This window comes from Globicephala melas, chromosome 2 (genome assembly GCF_963455315.2).
Source record: "Globicephala melas chromosome 2, mGloMel1.2, whole genome shotgun sequence".
Classification (NCBI taxonomy): domain Eukaryota; kingdom Metazoa; phylum Chordata; class Mammalia; order Artiodactyla; family Delphinidae; genus Globicephala; species Globicephala melas.
In genome coordinates this window covers 55,135,185-55,160,746 of record NC_083315.2, presented here as the reverse complement: position 1 = coordinate 55,160,746, position 25,562 = coordinate 55,135,185, and the positions used below count along the sequence as shown (strand labels likewise).

At 40.0% G+C, this 25,562-nt stretch overlaps 1 non-coding gene across 1 annotated transcript; it reads right to left on the bottom strand.

The window, feature by feature from the left end:
* Positions 1 to 24,246: 24,246 nt before the first annotated feature.
* On the bottom strand, positions 24,247 to 24,320 carry TRNAK-CUU (transfer RNA lysine (anticodon CUU)). The gene has a single exon. It is a non-coding gene; the product is annotated as a tRNA-Lys (tRNA).
* Between the last annotated feature and the right edge of the window lie 1,242 nt (positions 24,321 to 25,562).

Sequence of the window (25,562 nt, the reverse complement as noted above, 5' to 3'; positions counted from 1 at the left end):
AATGTACTTATGTTCCTGACTGCCCAAAGAAGAGAAGAGCAGAAGACATTTGTCCCAGAAATTTACTAAAAGCTTGAAATAGATTGCAATGATATATATATAAACCATTCCAGAGAAGAGAAGAAAGGGGACACTTACAAAACGTATGAATGACACCTAACATTGGTATCAAAATGTTTCCAATACAGTACAATACAAAGTTAATTAGAGCCCAATCTCATTTGTGAATATTGATGTCAAAAAATCTCAAATGAAGAATTAACAAAAAAATAGCACGGTAGAAGAAGAGTACATCAGGAAAGAGTAGGTTATATTCCAGGTAACAGAATGGTAGAACATGAGAAAATATTTTTATCTTAATACATCGAAAGAAATAATGATTTTAGCATCTTTGTATATCTGAAAAAACACTAAATTCATGATGTATATAATTTTATGTACAATACAGGTGTATGAGGTATGTTAACTATATATGTATATGTGTACATGTATATAGTATACATCTATAATTTTTTAAATGCACAGTCACAAAAGCATATAACTAAAGAAAGCAAAGGAGATGAAAACAATAAATAATAGAGAAAATTTAAATATTAAGACTGATTTGATTTTTTAAAAAATTATAAAATAGATAAACCATTATCCAACTTAAGAAAATGAAAAAAGAGAAACAAAGTGCCCATACACAGTTGCACACACATTCACCTAATAGGGGTTCACCACAAAGAGAGATTCTATTAAAGAAACATAAGAAAGAACATTACTCAATCAGATGCCAATTAATTGCAAAACTTAAAAGAAATTGATAATTTTCTAGGCACATGTAATTAATTAAACAGTAGCTTCACAAAATATAACCTACCATTTAACATGAATAAATTATTTCACAGAATACAGTTTCCCCTAAAAACAGGGATTTTCATAAACCTTTAAAGAACAAATAATTTCAGTGCCATTTTACACAATTTGGAAATTATTATCAAATGGAAAATGGAAAGTAGGACAACTTATGTGGTTTTATTTTGTTTTGTTATTTTTTTCAGCTTTACTGAGATATAATTGACATAAAATTGTGTAAGTTTAAGTTGTAAAATGTATGATTTGATATATGTATATATTGCAAAATGATTGCCACAATAAGTTTAGTTAATATCCATCACCTCACATAGTTACAATTTTGTGTGTGTGTGGTGCGAACTTTTAAAATCAACTGTTTTAGTCACTTTAAAATATACAATACAGTAGTATTAACTATAGTCACTATGCTGTACATTACATCCCCGGAACCTATTTATCTTATAACTGGAAATTTGTACCCTTTGACGACCGTCATCCATTTCCCCCACCTTCCACTCCTCTATCTTGGCAGCCACCAGTCTCCTCCCTCTTTCTATGAGTTTGTTTTTTTTCAGATTCCACCTATGAATGAGATCATATAGCATTTGTCTTTCTCTGTCTAATTTATTTCACATAGCATAATGCCTCAGGGATCATCCATGGTGTTGCAAATGGCAGGATTTCCTTCCTGTTTATGGCTGTATGATATTCCATTGTATGATGCATAATTTATACCAAATTATTATTTCATGGTACTGTGTAGTACACATGCACATTTACACACAAATGATTAAGTGATTTATTGAAATATGGTTTATTTATGAAAATCATTTCATAATATGAAATATGATTTATAATGAAAAATACAAAATTAGTAAAAACCAGAATAAAAAAAGTATTTCAGCATTTTTATTCTTTTAATAAGGCAAAGGAATATAATCATAAAATTAGCTCCTGTGATCAGGCAAAAACAAGTAGACCCCACCCCTGCACTGCCAGTTAGTGTTATTTTGATAACCAGTGCAGTTGCATGCAAAATAAAACAAATGAGGCATACAAAACTTTCAAAGAAGGATGTAAATTTATCTCTCTGAGGTAATATAATATTTTGTGTTGAAAATCCAAAACTATCTGGAAAACTTAAAAAAAATTCAGTAAGATGCTAACAAAAATTAATGTGTTTCACATATAAAGATATAGAAAATTTAATGGACACATTTTCTATGGAAACAGTACTTTAAAGTCTATAGAAATAAGTAACAATAAATCTGAAAAAGCTATGAAAAGAAACACTTTAACAAGATAAGCAATTATTCTTAAAGAATACTTGAAGTGAAAATGTATACCATGGAATTTGATAGGAAAAATCATCATATTAATGTGTCAGTTCTTTAAGTTCATTTATGTACTTGACAAAATCCTAATAAATTACTCCTTTGGATTGAATGTTTGTGCCCCCCCATTCATATGTTGAACCCCTAATCCCCAATGTGGTGGTATTTGGAGGTAATTTGGTTGATTACCATGAGGTAATTTGGTCATTCCTCGAGAATGGGATTAGTGCCTTAATAAGAAGAGACATAAGAGAGATGGTTACTCTCTCACCACAACATGAAGATACAGCTAGAACGTGGCCGTCCGCAAACCAGGAAAAGAGCCTCACCAAGAACCCAACCATGCTGGTACCTCGACTTCAACCTCCAGAACTGTGAGAAATAAAGGCTTGTTGTTTAAGCCACCCAGTCCGTGGTATTCTATAGTAGGCTCTACTGAGAAAGACAGAAATGGGGGGGTAGTGAGAAGTGGGTGCTTCTGTAACAAATACCTAAAAATGTGGAAGTCGTTTTGGAACTGGTAATAGGTAGAGGTTGGAAGAGTCTTGAGGTGCCTGCTAGAAAAATTGATACTGCTGTGGAGGCTTTTAAAAGTAACTGGTGAGGGCTCAGAAAGGAAGGCAGAGATATACAGGGAATACACACAAAAAGTCATATACAGAATATTGGTAGAAATAAGGATGGTAATAGCCATTCTGATGAGATCTCAGGCAGAAATAAGGAATATGTTACTGACAACAGAAAATGTAGCCCTTGTTATAAAGTGGCAAATAAAACCTGTGAGCAGTGAAATGGACATTTAGCCAAAGATATTTGTTAACAAAGTGTTGAAGGAGTAGCTTGGTTCCCCCTGACTGTTCATAGTAAAATATGAGCAGAGAGAAATGAAGACAGCATTGATAGGGAAAAGGAAACAATATACAGATTTTGGAAATTCTCAGCCTGTTCATATTACAAAAACAAGGAAGCTCCTTCAGAAGAGCAAACTTGGGGTGTGGCAAACCAACCAGTTGATGAGGTTAGTGTGGGTGTGAATCGCCAGCCTAACCTGCTGCCCCAGCAGGAACAATGCCAGTTTGAACCTAAGGGGGCAGAGATGAGACAAAATGAAGCCTGTCAGACTTCCTGGATTTGACAGGCAGGACCATAAGAACTGTTTGGCTCTGAACATGCTCTGTTCTTCAAGACAGGGGAAGATGACCCCAAAGCCTATTCAGAAATCAGGGCCACCTCTTCAATTTCAACAGGCCCAAACAGACTAAGACAAGTAAAAATAGATCATATATAGCTTAAATAAATAAGCACATACATGCGTACATACGTAGGTAAGTCTGTGAAAGTTCATATGAAGGAAAAAAAACAGTACAGCTTGAATATTTTAGAATTGAAATATAAGTAACCATTAAACCCTACCAGATACTAAAACATAGTATCATATGCCAGCAGTGTGAAAAGTGAGGTATTGGCACTTTAATTGTGAGATCAAAGACGTATATAAAAAAGGTCCAGAAATGGACACAGACACATATAGGAATTGAATTTATGAAAAAATATTAAAACAAAAATAACTTGAATTATTAAATAAAAATCGTTGGATAAGCTCTGGAGTCACCTTTAAAACTAATGCATTGGCTCCAAATATCATACGTTATATACAGTGTAAATTCTACTTACATCAAAGTTTCAAATGTAAATATGAAACCAAAAATGTACAGAAACGACATAGGATTTTTTTCTTTTAAAGTCCTAGAGTCAAAAATGCCTTTCTATGACATGACTGACAGAAGTCTTAAAGGAAATTTTGACAATAACTGTAGCAACTGTGCAGAGCTTACTATGTTCCAGTTTCTTTTCTAAGATACATTATCTCATTTAATCCTTCCAGCCATCCTAAGATAAGTCATAGTGTTATCCCCTTGTAGGGAGGTTAAGAGATATGCCCATGATGAAGTGATTCCAAGGCCCATCCTCTCACCACTGCACTACCTCACAAATGTGACCACCTTGAATTGAGCCTAACAAATTTCACATGAGCTAGACCAGAAGAAAGTATCAACCTACCAAAAAAAGGAAATCATAAAACAGGGCAGATGCTTATTTCCATACATTATAAAATGATCCAATAAAAACAAAAGACAAACAATATAATGAAGAAATTAATAAAAGTATGATGAGACCTTGCACAGAAAACAAACTGCAAATAGATTTAAAGATAGGAAAAGTTGTTAAACATCACCAATAATAATGTTTAAGTTTTCTCCTTTCAATTTATCAAATACGCAAACATTTGAAAGCACACTGGTGAGTGACAGTTGGGGAAATAGTTACCTTCATATATTGCTTGTAGGAGTGTAATTGGTACACTTTCCATAGAGGAAAACTTGATACTATCAAATCATAAATTTACATATGCATACTTCTTGACCAGTCATTCTATTTATTTAAATGTGACTTATATGTATATTCTACATGTATGAAATAATTCAAATACCAGGATGTTAATTGCAGCCTTTGTTATAACAGTATAAGATTGGAAATGCCTAAAAAATCCAACAGTAGGCAACTGGTTAAAAAATAGCAGAGACAAACAGTGGAATATTATGAAGTCACATTTAAAAAGTGAACAAACAAAAAAGCAGAAGGAAATTTGCATGGGCTGACCTGTAAATGTATAGTGGTAAGCAGGAATTAAATGTGCAGAAGTTTACGAAATTATATCACTTGTATGTAAAGGCAGCAATAATTATATATAGTGTCTTTGCTTATATATATAGTTATATTTGGTGTGTTTGATTATATGTACATAAAAGTCTCCTGAGAAATCATTTGTTTATGAAAGAATATAAGTTTTTTTTTAAAAAAAATGTATCTATAGATATACATACATATACATACATTGTGTAAAATATATATAATTAAATATGAACACAGGAGAAAATGTATACATATATAGGTATGTATGTAAAATAAAATAAATGTAGACCTGAAAATTGAATGTCAGTGGTTAGTACATTTGGTTCCTTTATGAGTGTGGGTTGTGTGGAGAAAAGATGCAAAGATATGATTGATTAGACTCCACGAGAAAAATTGTTTAAACGGTTTCAGCCAAATACAGCACACTCTCATTGTAAGGACCCAGCAATGACTATTATCACTAGTCACTATGGCAACAGAGCTGACTCTCAGGGATCCCACAGATGTAGACACACATTCACTAATAAGGCTTGGTACTATCTACTATTGCCATGTGATAATTCAGTCTGTGACTCATGCACAGGTCTTTATACTCAATATTCTGTATTCTCCTGATTCTCAATGAGATGTTTTTTTAAAAAAATAATGAAATAGTAGCTAAAAGGTGAAAAAAGGAGAATACAAATAATAAATTTATAAAAAGGTAAGAAAGAAGAGAAAATTGACATAGAACAAGCAAGAAAAATAGAAAGTAAACTGTAATATTGGAAATTAAACACAAGTAATGCAGAGGAAAGATTTCCTAGATTTATATCAAAGTTAATTTTAAGGCAAAGGTGTTAGTAGAAAAGGTGAGAAAATTTCAATGCTTCGGGAAGTTAAAAGCAAATTAAATTTGTATTCATGTGATTACATAGCCTCTGAAAATACAAAGACAAAAGAACCAATAGGGGAAATACAGGAATCCACAAGCTTAGTAGATATTTTTAACACATCTTAATCAGTCACTTATTTAAAAAGAAATAAGGATAAACTAGATTTAAATAGCAATGAACACTATGGACTTAATTGTCACATTTAGGATCCTATAGTCATAAAATTAAAAAATTAATTTCTCATGGTATGGATGGCAGATAAAAAAGGAAGATGCCTGGCCAGAAGCCTTGACCCAGAAACCTTTGCATGACCTGTCTTTCTTATAAAAATATATACCACGAATAAGTTTTTACCATGTAGTAGGCAAAGTGCAAATGGAGTCTATAAGCATGATCTGATTTTCATAACACCCAGTGTACTAGTACTCTTCCTGATATCTATGGAATATAATGCTAATGATGGGGAAGTTAAGTAATTTGCCCACCTCAGGACCACATCCAGAAAGTTGTGGAGCCAAGATTTGAATCTGGCTTGTCTGATTCCCAAACACTTGAGTTGACTGGCCCCTCCCATTCTGCCTACCCTTTGATCTGGAGTGAGTGTACCAGTGTGGGGGTGGGGGTGTCTCCTACAAAAAAGCTGCTTGGGGAAAAGCACACACATGTTCACTGTAGATGGGCAAGTCACAAAGGTAAGGACAAGTATCACTGAACTGCTGGGAATAAAAGACACTCCAGATCTTATCTTTCCATCTCATCTGCCTCTGAACAAGGGGTTAGTTGTTCTGCTGCCAGGACTCTGCCCAGTTCCTCAGATTTTGTGTTCTCTTTGCTATGCTTCTTTGCTTCCTGGTGCAGTGGTTCAGACTCATTCATTGTGGCTTTCCTTATTTCTTCCAACATCAACCCTTCCAAAAAGATACCATCCAAATGGTTAACAGGGGGTAGTAGTCTGGGTCCTCTGAGAAGCAGACACCAAAACAGAATTAAGTGTGCACGGATGTTATTTGGGTAAGTTCCCATGAGAGAAGTTGGAGAGAGGTCCAGGAAGGCAGGGAGATACTTCAGACCAAGTCTGACTGAAGGTGACAGAGAGAGAGGCGGAAGGTAGGATGGAATCATCCTGGCCTGCTGTGTAGTCTAGTGGAGTCTCAGCAAGGCCATCCAGGAGTCCTCAAGCCACAGCTGGCCATCACTGGAGTCCCCTAATCTCTCAGAAGTAGACCTTGTCACATTCAGTCACTAGCTGGGAGCAGCCCATGGGAAGCATGGCTTTGACATAAACACAATCATGGATTTCAGAGCACAGCAGTTGGGGTCCTTGGTCAGTTAAACTCCCCGTAGTTGGAAGATTTCCAGATATCTGTTGAAGGAGCCAGAAGCTCTTAACTGTCCCACCTGTGCTGCAATACCTGGTGATGGGCATACAGTGAGATCTTACCATGACCCTTCCTTTGAGACACTCATTTGTTTTTGTTGTTGTTATATCGACAAATTTTTTTAATTGAAGTGTAGTTGATTTACAATGTTGTGTCAGTTTCAGGTATACAGCAAAATGATTCAGTTATATATTCTTTTTCATATTCTTTTCCATTATAAGTTATTATAAGATATTGAGTGTGGTTCCCTGTGCTATACAGTAGGTCTTAGTTGTTTATTTTATATATAGTAGTGTGTATATGTTAATCCCAAACTCCTAATTTATCTCCCCCCTGCCCCCACTATCCCTTTTGGTAACCATAAGTTTGTTTTCTATGTCTGTGAGAGACACTTATTCTTAATAGAGTTTCTTTTTTAGGGCTTCAGTCAGCCAAAGAACCAAACAATGAGAGAATCTGGCCAGATATCATGTGCTCTGAGACTCTGTAATAATGAAAGCAGATGCTACAAAAAATAAAGGCAGAGTAGCAGGCTAGGGCAGTTGGGGCAGATCTAAAGAAGAGGCATTGAGGCTGGTCCTGGGCAGTTTGAAAATTTTCTCCTAAGCTACATTCCTCATCACTGGAGTTGTCATATTTTCTTTTACTAACTCTCTGTCTCTCTCTCTCCCACCCATCTCTCCAGATAGATAGATATTTTTACATATATATTTTATATAATGGTACCATTTATCCAGACTGTTACATAAGAGGCAGAAGAAACATTAGACTATGCTTAGAGAAAGGGAAGTTATTTGGGGACAGGGTACGGTGGAGGATTGGAAGCTAACACCATCTCTGTGTCTTAGTAACCTGGGCAAGTTACTGAAGTGTCCTACAGCTCAGTTTACTCATCTGAGAGAAAATGGGAATAACAGCACCTCATTTTTGGTGTTGTTTATATGAAATCTGGATGAAGGGAATCAAATGGAATCTAGATACAGTATAAATGAGGAACTCATGAGTGTTTGTAGACCAAAGATGAGCATGATGTTTGCACTCAAGGATCTGGACTCCACCAATGTTTTTGAGGCAAGATCTATGGAGTTTATTATTCCCACATGAATAATGATTTAGACAGGAGACATATTAACCCAGTGCCCCTCCCTCAAATTTTAATGATAGGGGATTATTATGTAATGTATTTCAACTAAGAGCATAAATGTTAAAACTGTGATATTGAAAGTCTTACAAAAATTACTTTTCATTTTCTAAAAAACAAAAAAACCTAAGTATGGTTTTGGGGGCACATAACTATTTAAGAAAACAGCAAAATTAAGAGATGACAAAGTAATATTTTTAACAAAAACATCCAGATAGTTAAGAGAACATACCATATGAATTTATTTATAAAAAGTTAAAGAAAAGGAAAACCTAATTTATTGTGATGGAAATCAGAACCTGGGTGATCTATGGAGATAGAGATTATCTCGAAGGGGCCATAAGGGAACATGCTTAACTGATGGAAATGTTCTGTATCTCGTGTGGGTGTTGGCTGCACACGTCCAATCACGTGCTGGAGTTGGACTAATGGCTAAAAAGAGCCAAGTGCACATCCCCTCCCAACTTCATACTCAGCAATACTCAGTGGCTCGAAACTGGACGTGGAGAGAGTATTTACACCATAGACATTGACAAACAGCACATCAGTGATTGTTCAGAGAGCTAGTTCACCACCACAGCACTGCACAGATTTATACATTTGCCAAAAGTAATTACATTTATATGGTCTTAAAAGTCTGGACACTTCAATTTTCATGAATTTTAACTTAATAAAAATAATAATGGAAAGTTGTCTTCCACTTAAAGTACAGTCTTTTAGGACCTATTAGACAGTGGGGCCCAAGTCACTGTCATTACAGACAGTGCCTCTGAATTTACAAAAGGGGAGCCCACAAAAGGGCATGCCAGTAAAACAATCAAAGGTGTACAGACCCATTTGGATGTAACCAATGAGACATTTACCTCAAACTGCTTCCTCTCCTGATTGCCCCTGGGCTTATTCTTTCCCCGTAACAGGCATGGATGCGTTAACATGGCCCCATGCCACATGGAACAAGTTCTTAGCCTTCCTGGTGGGCACCAGTGACTCTTCCTCGTCAATCAAGGTGGCAAACGCCCCCAGTACCGACTTAAATAAGGCACTGAACGTCTACACCCTGTCATTATCAATGTGCTTGAGACTGGGGACATTAAGCCATAATCTTCCCTTTCAATAGCCCCTTTTGGCTAAAACCTAAGCCAACCGCTAATGTATGGCACCTGGCTATTGACTATCGAAACTTCAATACTCCAGTTCCCCCGATTAAGACTCCAATTCCTGATACTGCAGAATTGATTGAGGACATAACACTGGAGCAAGGAGTGACCTTGACCTAGCTAACATGTTCTGTTCCCATCATGGGGAAATTCCAGGCCTACTTTGCTTTCACTTTTGACAGGGTTCGATACACATTTACACAGCTCCTTATGGGCTATTTAAACAGCTCTGCAATTGCACATAACTCTGCTGCCAGGATTTAAATGCCTTACAATTGGAAAAGTGTCATTTTTGGCATCATATTGATGCTGAGGGTCCCTACGAGGAAGTTGGAAGGGCAAATGTGCACAGCCTCACACACCACCTACACCAATACACCTGGGCAATCGTCCCTCACAAGATCCCATGTCCAGCCTCATCTGTCAAGATGTGGTTTCACTGGTCACTGTCCTTCTACTGGGGCTTCTACATATGCTGTCACAATCACTGATATGGGACTGCTCTTGGTGACCCCCACCTGGCATTCCTCTTGAAAACAGTGTAATCTCCTTCCTTACCAAATTTATTCTTATTCTTTTCGGATCACCAGACATTAACTCTGACCTACGTACCCACTTTACCTCTTGGGAGACTCAACAGTGAGCTCTCCAACATAGCAGTTTTGGAAAGTCCATCTAGGTTACTGCCCCCAGGCAGCTGGCCTCACTGAGCATCTTAAGGGCCTCCTTAAAGAGACACTCCTTAAATTACTTCCAGGCATGTGGTCCTTGAAATGGGTTGAATTCTTATCACAGGCCCTCATATTACTTAACTCTCACCCCTGGGCCTTTATATCCAACATATCAGTTATTATCCATTCCTCCCTCCCCCCCCCCAAATGTCACTTTTGCTCCTCTCTGGCAAGCCTCAAGCGTTTGCCCTCCAAGACGATATCCTTCTCCTTTTATCCTCTGACTCCACTTCCCTCTTTCAATAATTTTGCAGTCATCTCGCCATCTGCTTCACTCTGGTGACCTGATCAAGGGCAGATCATCCAATTGACCCCCTCCTCACTGAATGCCATCCTGTCCCAAAGCCCAACAAGTTGGTGCAAAATTGTTTCTTTGGAAACCCTGACAATGGTGAGGACTCTTCGAAAAGAGCCTCTCCGTACTGGCTGCTCTTCCCAAATATAGAAGATACAAAGGCTGGCCAATTTAAACTTAATTCCCTAGTAATTTAAGGGAGTGGAAATCATTGCTACAGGACCAACCAGGGGCACAAGTTTGGGTGTCTGAAAGAGGGAAAGAAACTCTGCTCGGTAGGTGCAAGCCATATTTGGAGATGAAAGCTACAAGTCACAGCCGTACTTCACGCCTGAGGAGGTAACCCATGACTTTCTCACGAAGAGCAATTACACTGAGCCGTTAATCAATACATAAATAGTTCAGCCAGAAGCAACCTGACAATTGCTCATGAAATGCCAGTGCTCTGTATAACTATGGCTATTCTTATTGCTTTGTATTGCCTGGGTGACACAGCTACTGGTAGACCCCTCAGGGCTAACCATCACACAGATACAATGCTGGACCAGTCCTGCTCCAGACTGCAATTGCACCACAGGGTGGAAAAGTGGAGAGTGTTGGAGAGTCCTATTGGAAGGGCTGAGGCCAGCAGGCCACCAGGTCTCCTGGCAAAGAGATTGAATTCCTTTACAGACGATGGACCCTCTGGAAGTGATGTCTAAATGATGCTCTTCTCCCTATTTCTGTACATCAAATATTGTTACAAGCTAACCAGACCAATGATGATCATACGTAAAACCCATCTGGTTATAGGATGTAATAGCAGGGAATGTTGGAGAGCCCCATTGGAAGGGCTCAGGCCAGCATGCCACCAAGTCTGGGCAGTGAAGGGATTGACTCCTTTGCAGAGATTGGCCTTCTGGAAATGATGTCTAAATGACACTTTCCCTTCCTCCTGATTTCTGTACATCAAATACTGCTTCAAGCTAGCTGGACCTTTAAGTGCCCATACATAAAACCCACCTGGTTATGGGAACTGTGGTCCCATGATTTGCCAATTGCCCTCACAGGCCAGTCCCAGGAATGCCTAAATAGCATCCATAAAATCCTCCTTAGCAGGGATATAACTGTGTCCACAATCTTTACGCACTGTGGATGAGCTCGTCAGGGAATAAAAGGGTAGCCACCCATTCCTGTTCTAATTGTGCCCTTGATGTCCCCAGGGAGTCTCTTAAGAATGTCTTGCACTCGCAGCAGGCCCAGATATGTTAGCTCAGTCCTCAGGGAAGCCTCCAAGGTATATCAGGCTACACTGCTCCCAGCCCATGACCGTGACCCCAAATGCATAGCCCATGGGAAGGTCACCCACACCCTTGCCAGCCACCACTCCAGAGCACCTCACCCAGCCCGAGTTCACCATTGGAGGAGCCTACACCTCCTCTAGCAGAGATGACTCCTCAGGGACACAGCACCATGCCACAGACCTCACTCCTTGCCCAGTTTATAGTGAACTCAGTGAATCCCCATAGTGGGGACTAAGACTTTCTGGGAACAAGGGACTAAATGTACTGCCCTGATGGAATTGTGGGATTCAGTGAAATATTATTTTGCTGAATTTTCCCATTGTTTCCTGCTGACCCTACTCTGTACCAAGAGTCCTGTCAGACTATGAGTATTTCCCCTGCTGACCACAGGGCAGCACTGTATCCTATTTCCCCACCGAGTCAAGCCAAATTGTGCATTCTGAACCAGATAGCTCCCCGGCCTGCAAACACTGCCCATTTGGACCTGGTCACCTTTACCTTCTGTGTCTGTGTGTTGTGTGCTCACTTGGGAATTCCCAACCCCTGCTGGCCACCGCGAGCCCCCATCATGGTTACCCCTGATGCTATTAGGATATCTTCCACCACATTTCCCCCATGCTTTCCCCAGACCACGTGTCAGGTGCTTCACAAATACCACCCATATTTTTACCCCATGAACTAGGAAGGCTACCCACTCAGTGGGAATCAGAAATTACAAGTCTGTCACCTGGCCCCCAGTTACCTGCACTCCACCTTAAGTGCTTACTCTGCTGATCTTTCCACTTCAGCCAACTCTAACTAACAACATCTTTGCCCTGGCTTCCCTTCCATTAGATGACTTTCCCCCCCATTTCCCACCCCAACTGCTCCTCACAGACCCATGTGGGAGCAGCCTTGCAGGCCACTTCGGTGGTTCTGTGCCTAGGCACAAGCAGCTCTTGGACCACAGATGTTTAACCGCTCCACCAGGACTCACGTAGCCGGGATAACCAATGAATGGTGTGATTTCCCAAGTTTCAGAGTGGAGGCTTCAATGAACTCTACACTGGGAACTTCTGCCTTCAGATTGCATTGTGGGCCCACTTTGCAAGCTCTCACCTCATGCGCCATTCTCTCCTCCAGCCCTCTGATCCTTCTCCCTGGGCCACACATTACAATGCACGATTGTCTCCTTGGCCTGCCACTGGAGGTTTATTGCTCGGTCACAAACCTCTGTGTAACCTACTCTGGCTGACTACCACCAACCCAAAAGAGCCATTTTCATTCCCTTAGTCCTGGACATTGCAGTCCTACTAGGGTTGATCGGATTGGCACTGATGCAAGGGCCCCTGCCACCGCAATCAGGTCATTGAGGTCAATCAGCAATTATCAGCCATCTTATCCTAACATGTACAATGACTTGATGAAACCCTGTGCCTTGTGCAAGGGTTTTAGACAATTTCTTGTCCAAATGGTCTTAGACAATCCCCTGGCCAAGGAAGGAGGGGCTGGTGCCCTCCCCCGGACCACTTACTGCCTATACCTCAACGACTCGGGACAGGTTCAAATCTTCTTATACCAGATGGTCCCAGCTATTAAAATATTCCACAATATTACCCAAAGCTTTGAACAGATTCCCAGGGCACTAAGTTCACTGATATATTTTGATGGCTGCACCCTTCAAGTTTGGGACAATGGCTATGAACTAGATTTCAGACCATCACCTGTGTAATTATTTTGAGATGTGTTACTATAACCCTAATTAGATGTGTACTCTCTTAGTTATAATGTGCCCTGCCCTCAACTGTTAACATATCTGCTACCTGGGCTGGTAATGTCCTCACCATTTACTCTGATGCCTGGGCATCACAGGGTGGATTGTGGTGTATCTGCCTGACAATTAAATTTTTGGATTGTAATATAAGTGCCTGACATTAAGATTTTGATTGTCAAGGCATCCATTTCAAAGACATTCATCTTGAATAAATTTATTGCCAGCTACACAACCAGATAAAGAGCCAGGCCACCCCACTCATGAAGTTCCCCTTTTTGGAAAGCTCTGGTTGACCTACATAACTGACTGCTTGATGACCCTGTTTTTCCCTTCCCATGCTTCAGTTCCTGCTCTTATGTTTTGCATTCACCAATAGGGAACCCACAAAACCCTAGGTACCCCACCCTTGACCACAATAAATGCAGAGTCCCAGGCCGAACTCTCTCTCTATCTGTGGCCTTGCTGGGTGGCCACAGCTGTGCTGTGTAACCTCCAGGATCTGTGAGTAATAAATCTTGTTTTTTCCAAGTCCCCTGATAGTTGTTGCTGAGATACACCTTGCAATCATAAGAACCACAGGCGCTGGTCCAGCCACATTGGCTCAGCAAGGGGAGATGCCTCTAAGGGCTGCTATAAGCAGGATGGGCCCAGGTGAGCACCGCAGTCATTCCTAGATGATAGCATTACTACAGAATGAGACCAACACAAAACAGGGTGTAAGGTAATCGAGGTGCAAAACAAGCCCATAAAAATGAAGAATAAGGATAATCCTCATAATGGGTGTCTCCTAGTGAAATGAAGCCTTTGCAAGAGACAGACTAAGGCTTAAATATAAATATACGTATAATATAGAGACAGAACAAATAAGAGAACAGAAAGGGATCCCATAGCTCAATAAATAACTTTCAGGAAATTTATACAGGATTATTTATAACTAAATAATCAACAAGCTGGTTAGAAGAAAGGGTTCATGGACTTCAGGGGTCCCAGAACACAGTTGAAAATTAATAAATTTTTATTGAATAAAGAGTTCAATGAATGAGTTGCTTGGTGCTTCACTTTGAAGAGAATCAAGGAGAATAAAGTACTTTTGTGTGGAGTCTAACCCTTGTTTTCCTGAAAATTTTGTTCAGTGATTTAAAAGAATCTTTACAAAGTCTGACCCAGAAATGGCAGGTAATCCCTAATTTTAACAGGTCTGGAAGAATCCAAGAGGCTGCATGATTTGAAAAATCTAGGCTAAAACTATTAAGATCAACATAGTAAGCTAACTATTATTATATTAATTTTATTTATGACAATGCTGCAAATAAGAGATTTTAAGTGAAATTACTAATGCTGTGATGTCACTGAGGAGTGTCAAGACAAGATTCTGTTATATGACCTCTTTACATTTATTTATTTATGCGTGCACACACACACACACACACACACACACAGATTTACTTCCCCTTGCCCTCCATCTACTTCCAGATATTTTCTTCTACCATTACTTCCATTTAGAATTCATTTCTAGAACCTCACTCCTTCTACTTATTCATTTTTTCTTATTCTTAAACCATTGTTATCAGAGTTTCCCTTCCTATTACCTTATTACTGCTAAACCCAATGAATGATTTTCTATCACCATCTAAATCTGTGAGCGGTGCCTGATTCTCTCCTCTCTTGGTTCATTTAACATCACATTTTCCTAGTGCCTCTGTCAATCTTTTGGATCATTATTTTTCTTATTTTTCTGTTGTGGACACTTCTTCCACTGCTTGCATATTCCATATCTGCTTTCTGAACTTCCCATCCCTGACTCTCTACTCATTTTGTATAATCAGTCACCATCTAAATTCCATCCAGGGTTTCAACCACTGTCTCTATGCTGACTCCCATATTTTTATCTCCAAGCACATATGGAACTAAACCCACAATTGAATATATGAACGCCTTCTAGATCACCCCAAGTGCTTTCCAGAATAAAGCAATAAACAAACCAACAAACAAATGAATGCATCTGCCTATGTGAATTATTTCCTAGATATGTGATACAAATATCAGAAACTGAATACCCACGTCAGTAGCTACCTTTCTGTGTTCCTTTACCCAAATAAGCACACCTGTATACATCCAGTCACTCAAGCCAGAAAACTTAGAGCTGTATTTAACTTTGATAGCTTTCCATATCTCTCTTGTCTTTGAGTGCAAGGTAGTTGGCAAGGGATGGCTCCACTTAATCTCCAAATCTATTGCTTCTCTCCATCTCACTGCCACTATCTTACCTTAGCAAGCTTTTACTCTTTACTGGATTATTGGACTAGCTTCCATCTGGTTCCCCTGTCTCCTTAATTATTCCCACTCAATCCATTCTCTTCACCCTAGTCAGGATGATTTTTCTAACCTTAGAGGAAAGACCCTCTGTTCTTCCCCTCAGTGTATGTCACAAATTTGACTCTGGGGATAGAGGGGCTGAGGGTAACCTTACAATTTTCCAGTTGGGAAATTAACCAGTTGATACTTCTTACTGTCTAAAAGGGCATAGTTGGGTGCAACCTAGTACCACGTGACAGTCTCGGAGAGGGATCTACCCTCCCAATTAGGGACGCAGGTGGTTTTTCACCTTCCTTCTTCAAACCAAATAGCTGCTAATTCACAAAGAATGTTCAAACTTTTCTTTCCTGCAGAGTTCTGCCAATACCTTAAGCTGATCTGGAATTTTCAGTCTGAGACAGAGACTTTTGAATCTGGTTGTGCCTTGACTCATCAATCTCCTGTGCAATGTCTCACGTACCAGACCTGAAAGGAGGTCTCATGTGAAGAAGGTTCTATCATATCTTAACTCCTGTTTTCTCTGTGTCGTTTGCCACAGTCATCTCCCTTGAAACTCTGCCCCATCCAGGGGTCTGCCCTCTCCTCCTCTGCCACTTCCTCTCCTTGTCACATAATGGTATCCTGGCCACCAAGATACTTTTTACGCCACTTCAGATGCCCACTGCCTCTTAGTCATTTTTGCTTCAGCTCAGTTTATATTGAGCCAGTAGTTGGTGGAGAGGAGAATGGTTAAGATTTTTTGTTTGTTTTTTTTTTTCCCACTGCCTAATGGCTCCATAGGGGAAGGGGAAGATGTACTCTCATTCCAGGGGTGTTAGAGAAAAGGGTCTCTTTTCTGAGGCAGAGCTGGTTTTCTCCATGAGAATCTGAGTCTACACAAAAGCATCAAAGCCAACCCGGCTTAGTGTAATGGTCTCATTATGCAAAAGGTGCTTTCACACCTTCTGAGCCCTTGGTTACTTTTAAAGCCTCCCTACAATGTTGACAGTGATTCATGACTTGCCCAAATCAGTTATCTTTAAGCCCCAGGATTTTCAGCCAGATAAAAGGAGCTCTAGGAGGTGGGGGAACCAGGGAGTATGGTAAGACTCATTTCATCTCTCTCAAAAAGTAAATCTGATTACACCATTCTCCTGATTAAGTGCCTTCAGAGGTCTCCCATTACTATTAAAGGCCAAACCTATTATTATAATGTACAAGATCTTTCATTGTATTCCTTCTTCTTATGTTTCCAGATTCAACATTCTCCATTCCCAGCTCCTTCACATACACACACATACACTTGAAATTTTAGCAACAGTGATCTGCTGTCAGTTCTTTGAATGCAGAATACCTTTTCCAGAATACATCATCTTCTCCCTCCCCTCCTGTCTCTCAAATGCACCATGATCCCTTTCCCAGGCTTTCATTCATGCTTTCTCTCTGTCTGGAACATCTAATCCCTGAGTGTTTTACCATTTACTCAGCCTTCAAGTTTCAGTTTTTGTGACACTTCTGCTGATGGCCTTCCCTAATCTCCTTAAATTTTTAAACGTTCCTGACTTGTGATGCATGATCCACTGTAATTTTGCTATCATTGAACTTATAGTCCTCCACTAGTCTGGGAGCTCCAGAAAACATGGTTTGTGTCTCTTTTGTTCAATTTATACCCTAAACTATGCATGTCTTAGGTGGTCTCTCTACTCAGAAACCATCTCCCATCTAATAATTGCTACCAATACAAAAAGGTGGTCACAGCACATAAGTCTAGGCCATATAGTTTGTTCCCCCAGAGCTCAGTTGTGATACATGTCTTAGGCTTTTCTTTCCAAGAAAAAACAACCATCCTCCAACCCAGGGATTTCTTCTAGATAATGAAATTGAGTTTGTTGTTAGACACAGTGGCTCCCATATGGCCAACCCTAAAGATTTTAAGCAGACAACATTCAACACAGCCAATTCTTTCTAAACAAGGTACAGGGAGCTCAAATATGTGCCATAGGCATTTGACTCTGAGCTGCAATGTGTACATACACAGAGAACATACAGGCTTCACTGCCTGACTCTCATTCAGTTTAACAACGATGGCTACAGGAAATTTATTCATTTATTCAACTCATATTTACTGAAAATTTACTGTAAGTCAGGCACTGTGAGAAGAGCTGAGAAATCGATAGTGAGAAAAGGAGACACCACTCTTGCCATCGTAAAGCTTGCAGCCTGGTAAGGAAGACAAACAATCATCATAGATCACCAACAACTATGGGGTATCCTACAGAGCAAGGGTCCTTTTCTAAATCAGAGGATAATTTCTATGTGGATTTTTCTGAGCTGATTATGATTGGGCGTTTAGGCTTTCTTATTGCTCTGCCTTCCCCAGTATGTCGAAACAACCTACCCTCTCTCCTAGAATTACAAGTTTCTAGAATCTTTGGACACAAACAACAAATTAGATAGAAGCATTATCTCAGACTAGATACTCAATGGCTAAAGGGCTGATCTCTCCCTAGAGAGGGTCCCAGGAGAAACGGGAAAGATTAAGCATTGAGTTGGGACCCATGCTATAAAATAGGGGTCCCCAACCCCCGGGCCATGGACTAGTACTGATCTGTGGCCTGTTAGGAACCAGGTCACACAGCAGGAGGTGAGAAGCGGGTGAGCAAGTGAAGCTCCATCTGTATTTACAGATGCTCCCCATCACTCGCATTACTGCCTGATCAGTGGCGGCATTAGATTCTCATAGGAGTGCAAACCCTACTGTGAACTGTGCATGCAAGGGATCTATGTTGTGCACTCCTTATGAGAATCTAACGTCTGATGATCGCAGGTGGAGCTGAGGCAGTGATGCTAGCGCTGGGGAGTGGCTGCAAATACAGATTATAATTAGCAGAGAGGTTTGACTGCACAGAGACCATAATAAATCAATTGCTTGCAGACTCATATCAAAACCCTATCAGTGAGTGGCAAGTGAAAACAAGCTCAGGGCTCTCACTGATTCTGCATTATCATGAGTTGTATAATTATTTCATTATATATTACAATGTAATAATAATAGAAATAAAGTGCACAATAAATGTAATTCACTTGAATCATCCAGAAACCATTCCCTCCCTGCCCCACCCCGGTCTGTGGAAAAATTGTCTTCCATGAAACCAGTCCCTGGTGCCAAAAAGGTTGGGACAGCTGCTATAAAAGGATCCCTGTTCTGAATGAACATTCCTTTTTACTGAACCATCAACTTCAACCCTCACCTCACTGCTCAAGATCACATATTACCCATTTCTATCTATCTTCCATCCACATTTTCTATCCCTTAAGTCCTCTTTGAACTATCAAGAACTGAAAAATTAGACATGCGGTTGCATATGTCTTTTTACATTCTTTTCAGTCTTTGAGTTTCATTCTTTGGAGTCAGAGTTTTGGTTGCTCCTTCAAAGTAAGTGCCTCATGCCTACAAGTGGTCTGACCTTCCAGGTACAAATGGGAGAGTGGGGTATGAAACACATGTGAAACACTCAGACAAAGAATTCAACATGGAATCAAGCCACAACTCCTTTCTCTGCTCAGCATTTAAATGTAAAGAAATGTAGTAATTATTTTAGATCTTCCATTTTTACCCACTTTACTCAAAAAGGTAGGAACTAGGATTTCATCCCACAACTATGTCCTTCTACAATATTACTTCTCACTTGCATCACAGGCATCACCGGTGTCAGTTGGATCCCATAATTCCTACGGGTCCCTGGTAATTGTGCGTCTCCTTTGCTTTTCCAAATGAGAATTTTCATTACGGCCAGCCTTTCCCTTTCTCTGATTGACTATTTGATGTTGAGAGAAAATAACATATCCAAGTCCTTGACCATGAAAAACCACATCAGGACTTCAGTATCATTCAGAAATCCTGAACTTTGAACTGGCTTCAATACGTAGATGAACTTTGGGTTGTCTCCCTTAGGAAAGGGGTTTGCTCAACATGTAAGGAGACAGTGAAGTGAATATTCGACGAACAAAATGGCCACCTTGGCAGAGAAAATGCTATATCTTCATCCAATCTTATTTTCCCCGGTACTCACAGCTGGCCTACATTCCAGTCCACAGTCATAGTTAGTTGACACCATGTGGTTGAATTCCAACTGATGGGATGTAGGCAGAAATAAAGCACTCCACTACCATATCTGGTCCATAAAACCCTCTGACAGAATCCTCCACACTCTCTTACTTCCTCTGACAGGTGAATGGCATAGATTCTAATAACCAGGTGCCAAGCAGAGTCGTAAGTGAGCAGGTGCCTCAGTCCCTGAATAATTACATGGAACAGAGCTTCTCAATCTCCACTCTCTTTAACCCATACTGACATTTGCATAATCAAGAATAATGTGATATCATATAACATGACAAGACATGACATCTCACCTAACATACCATAATGTAACATGACATGACATAATATAACCAAATGTCTGAGATTTGGGGGTTTCTTTGTCGTTGCGGCTTAGTGTTAATTTATCTGAGCAACCCAGAAGTAATCAGAGAGGGGATACATCTCTGAGGACCTGGTATTTGATCTGAGACCGCCCCATGGTTTTAGAGAAAAGCAATCCATTTAAATACCTGGGAACCAGTCATTCTAGGTAGAGGGAACAACACACAAAAACCAAAGTCTGGGAGGCTGTGTTTAAGAAACAGAAAGAAACTAGTCCATCTGGTTTCTAGTGAATGAAGAAGAGAGAGGTAGGGGATGAGGTTGACAGCATAGGTGGAGACCAGATCATGTAGGACTCTGTGGGTGATTGTGAAGAGCCTACACAATTATCCACAACAATTGTGATGGAACATCACTGGAAGATTTTAAGCAGGGAAAAAACATGACCCTATTATGATACATATGTTTCTAAAAGTTAATTTGGGCTACTCTGGGAAATGTCTCAAGAGGGGAAGCAGAGACACTACATAGGAGAAATGTTCCAGGCAAGAGATGCTAGGGACTTAACATAAGGTAAACGTAGTAGAAAGGGGAGAATGGATATATTGCATGGAGTCATTTAATGAACCGAGTCCAGAGAAATCATATGGATTATACGTTTATGTAATTTTTTTTTTTTTTTTTTTTTTTTTTTTTTGCGGTACGCGGGCCTCTCACTGCTGTGGCCTCTCCCGTTGCGGAGCACAGGCTCCAGACGCGCAGGCTCAGCAGCCATGGCTCACGGGCCCAGCCTCTCCGCGGTATGTGGGATCTTCCCGGACCGGGGCACGAACCCGTGTCCCCTGCATCGGCACGCCGACTCCCAACCGCTGCGCCACCAGGGAAGCCCCATTTATATAATAATTATATGTAAAATATATGGAGCGATAAATACATTAACAAAGCATATGGCTACTGAATTCTGCTAAATGTTCAGGAAGCTTACAGATAGTCTGTAGCAAGCCCTCATTTTAGAATTTTTAGACTTCTTAGTAGAGCTTTAGTGAAGCTAAAGTTCTCCAGAGAAACAGAAAATACAAAAACCTGCTGGTTTACCCAGTGGCCACCAGATGGCCCTAATGGGATCTATTTCGCAGACCATGGATCACAGACAGAAGGAACTCTGTACTTGGACAGACCCAGATCTCACAGAACACTCTGCGGTATAAAACACGTTTGCTGTTGTTTACTGAGAATGGAAAATAATCCTTAAAGACATTCTAAAAATAAACTTGTTCACAGCCTAAGATGCTGTGTTATAGGATGCTACAAAGCTGGAATTAAATGAGATCTTCCTGAGGTGGGAAAGTATTCACTTTAGGATGAAGAATAGTCATGTGCATGTGTTAAAAACATGTAACCTCACTCTGGGGAGTCAGCTAGAAAGTTGTCTAGACCTCATTGCCCTCTTCTAGGATAGCTTCTGGACACTCCTATTTAGAAACTCTATAGATAGTAAAGGGTACAATGAAGAAAAAAAGTGTAAAACTAAGGCTTGCTACTGACTATCTACAAGTGTGTTGAAAATTTTTTGTGAGATGTTCTTTTGCCAATTTATTCATTGGGCTATTCATTTTCTCTTTATTGTCTTTTCAGAGTTCTTTGTATGTTCTGAATACAATTTCTTTATTAGATATGCGATGTACAAATATATTATCCAAGGCTGGGACTTGTCTTTTCTTTCCTTCAACAGTGACTTTGGCAGAGAAAAAGATTTTATCTTTAATAAAGTCCAATTCATCAATTTTTAATACCGTGGATTATGCATTTTTGTTGTATCTAGGAACCCATCAACAAATCCAAAGGCATGCAAGCTTTCTTCTCTGTTTTATTCTAAAAGTTATATTGTTTAACATTTTATATTTAGATCTATGATACATTTTGAGTTACTTTTCGTGTAAGATGTGGGATCAGCATCAAAATTTACTTTTTGCATATGGACTTACAATATTTCCACCATCATTTTTTTTTTTTAACATCTTTATTGGGGTATAATTGCTTTACAATGGTGTGTTAGTTTCTGCTTTATAACAAAGTGAATCAGTCATACATAAACATATGTTCCCATATGTCTTCCCTGTTGCGTCTCCCTCCCTCCCACCCTCCCCATCCCACCCCTCCAGGCTGTCACAAAGCACCGAGCCAATATCCCTGTGCCATGCGGCTGCTTCCCACTAGCTATCTACCTTACTGCGTTTGTTAGTTCCACCATCATTTTTTGAAAAGAATATTCTTTCTTCATTGACTTGCCTTTGCATCTTTGTCAAAAAGTAGTTGACTATATTTGTGACAGTCTATTCTGGGTTTTCTCTTTTGTTTCATTGATCTGTGTGTCTATACTGTCACCACTGCCATGCTGTCCTGATCTTAGAGGCAAAGTGTTGAGTCTCTAATCATTAAGTATGATGTTAGCAGCACATTTTTCATATAAACATTTTATTAAGTTAGGAAGATCACTTCTATTTCTAGTTTTTCAGGAGTATTTGTCATGAATGGGTGTTGAATTTCAGGGCCCTTTGTACTGATCTTCAGAGAGATTCTGCAACTTGCAACTCTTGCACTAATCCATTGCTCTTGTTGGAGGTTTGTTAGTGAGGAGGTGGAGCGTGGGGCAGGAGTTTTCTTTAAGCTTCTGATTAAGTCTCAGTCTTTCGGGGGTACAGTGTGCTTCTGTCGTGGGGATCTTTACAGATGTCTCTGTCCCTCCCTAGAGTTTTTCCCATCTCCTACCTTCTTTCTTGACTGTGATGCCCCCAGCCTATTTCCCTGGAGCTCTCTCACCTGTTGGCTTCAATTTTCTTATTCCTTAGATGACACAGGAATACTGGAGTGAGGCTGGAGTGGGTAGACATCCTTCCCCCAGATGGGATGAGGTTTCAGCACTGCTCTCTGTGAAGGCTTTCCTCCAGCCTCTGGCTTCCAGAGCTTCTGCCCCAGAATTTCACATCTTGCAACTCACTGGAGTTTCCTTCTCTCTACATTTCTGGGTGCTTGTATTGCTTTGCAGCCTCAGTTCTCTGAAGTGTCCAAGAAAACTCATTGATTGTCTGTTTGTCGAGGTTGTTCTTCATTTAAGTACAGAAAGATCTTTGCATGTTAGAGCTGAAACAAAAAGTTGATTTTTTTATTACCTTGATGGGGATGCATTAAAAAAAATCAAAACTTGTATGAATTGGTAGGAAGCCTTTCGTGTGCTTTCACAAGACCTTGATTTCAGACAGTGTATTTCATCTCATTGTCTCCTGAAACAATCAGGAATTAGTGACTTTATTATGTGATTCTCTCCCTCAGTGCAACCTGCTTCCCTTTCATTCCTGCAGACTCTGGGTTCCCTTTAAAATGTATTTCTTTCCCCCACCCTCCAGAGATCAGGAATCATAACCAAAGTGTAGACTTTAACATGGCTGTGGGGCCCCAGAGGTGTTAACCCAGGGTTCAGAATGACCAGTGATGATGGACTGGAACTCCTAGCTTTATCTTCTAGGCATCAGCACACAGCATGCCCCTAGGAAGGGTATCTAAGTCTCTGGTGGCTCCTGGTTTCCAAGAGCATAGGAATTCATTTTGATCAGTACCATGCTCCCTACATGCTTCCCTGGACGAGGAAGTCACTAGCACTGTCTGCCTCTCCATGAATACCATATAAACTCTTCAGGGAATTCTGCAACACAGACCTGGACTCATTTTGGTACCTAAACCACACAGATGAAACTCAGACAGCCTTAAAAGGAGATGGCTCATCTATTTTTCTAGAATTATTTGAACACAGCTGGCCCTTTCCTCAAACTGAGGTAGCTTTCTCTGAAACTAGTATTAATTTTTGAATAATGCCTCCTCTCAAAGACTTCAAGAAAAACTTCCCTTAGGTATATCCATTTTTTGGGTCATTTTTTAGGTGTTTTATTATTTAAAAAAAAATTTCTCAGGCACACCCGTCGATGTCTCTCTTTCTCTCTCTCTCTCTCTCTCTCTTATTTTTTTTTCTGGCTGCGCAGCATGTGGGATCTTAGTTTCCCCACCAGGGATCAAACCTGGGCCCTAAGCAGTAAGAGTGCGTAGTCCTAACCACTGGACCACCAGGGAATTCCTTTAGGTATATCCTTTTTACAATGTACCCAAACGACTAGGAAGTACGCATCACATTAGAGACAAGTGAGGTTACATCCATCTTATCGAAGTCATGGAAGAAGTGACAAATGTGATCCTAAGGCCAGCTGGCCCCAGTAGCCCTGGCCAGCTGCACAAACCTGATTCATATATCCTCAGCCCACTCATTTCCACAGATGGACTTCTTAAGGGATCCTGTGTGCAATCTGTAGACAAGGATATTGTGCACCAACCCCTAATCAGCTAATGGGAGAGCAAGGCAAATCAATGTTCCCAAGTTACCCTCCTCATTTATGGGTGTCCATCGCCAAAAAAAAGGGCAAGCACTCACACCAACCTTGACCACTCAGTCTGCTCCAGGCACACTGAAATATGTTCTGTACCCAGTCCATGAATACCTCCTCCTGATGACCTTAGCACTAGGCAATTCCTCTTCTTAGAATGCTATTGTCCCAGCCTTTTATGTGGTCTGACTCCATTCTGTCTTTAAAATATCAATGTAAATATGAATTTCTCAGAGTCCTTTTCTGATCACACTATCTACAGAGCCCCTTTATCTCCCTATAATTCGTCTTGTTTTAATTTCTACACAGTATTGTCACTACTGACATTTCCTCATTTGTTTGTGACTCACCTCTCTTCACTATAATGTAAGCGCCATGATAATGGGGACTTTTATCTGTGTCTTCACTCTTTTGTTGCTTTTCCAGAACCATGTGAACCCTAATAGTAGATGTTCCCCTTATCTAAGGGTAAGTGGTCAACCCATGAAGCAGAAACAAAAGAATCTTGAATGGCACCTCATCTGAATATAAGCTTTCTTTAACCACTATTGCCTTTGGCTATCTCTGTAAACTTACTGGTTAATATAGAAATAAATTAACTGAAATGTTGATTTTCCTCTTGCTGAACACTTCTGCCTAAACATGGAGCTGGGTAACAGGATGATAGCATGAAGTTGCAAATGTATGCTATCAGCCTACTCATTGCAGAGAAACCTCAAAAATGTACTGTAGCAAGTGTAATGATAGTACCTAAGTCCCAGACTATAGAACTCACTGCCTTTACCACCACTATATTTGAGTATATTTTGAGTATATTTTCAATTCTTGTTTTTTTAATATCTTTAATGGAGTATAATTACTTTACAACGGTGTGTTAGTTTCTGTTTTATAACAAAGTGAATCAACTATGTATATATACATATATCCCCATATCT